The following is a 293-nucleotide window of genomic DNA, read 5'->3' on the forward strand; positions in this document are numbered from 1 at the left end:
CACTCACTCCCCTCCTCTCTCTGTCCCTCTCACTCCCCTCCTCTCTCTGTCCCTCTCACTCCCCTCCTCTCTCTCTCTTTCTCTCACTCCTCTCCTCTCTCTCTCTCTCTCCCCTCCTCTCTCTCTCTCACTCATCTCCCCTCTTTCTCTCACTACTCTCCTCTCTCTCACTCCCCTCCTCTCTCTCTCTTTCTCTCACTCCTCTCCTCTCTCTCTCTCTCTCCCCTCCTCTCTCTCTCTCACTCATCTCCCCTCTTTCTCTCACTACTCTCCTCTCTCTCACTCCCCTCCTC

This window comes from Rhincodon typus, unplaced genomic scaffold (genome assembly GCF_021869965.1).
Source record: "Rhincodon typus isolate 14 unplaced genomic scaffold, sRhiTyp1.1 hic_rhity00012901, whole genome shotgun sequence".
Taxonomy (NCBI): Eukaryota; Metazoa; Chordata; class Chondrichthyes; order Orectolobiformes; family Rhincodontidae; genus Rhincodon; species Rhincodon typus.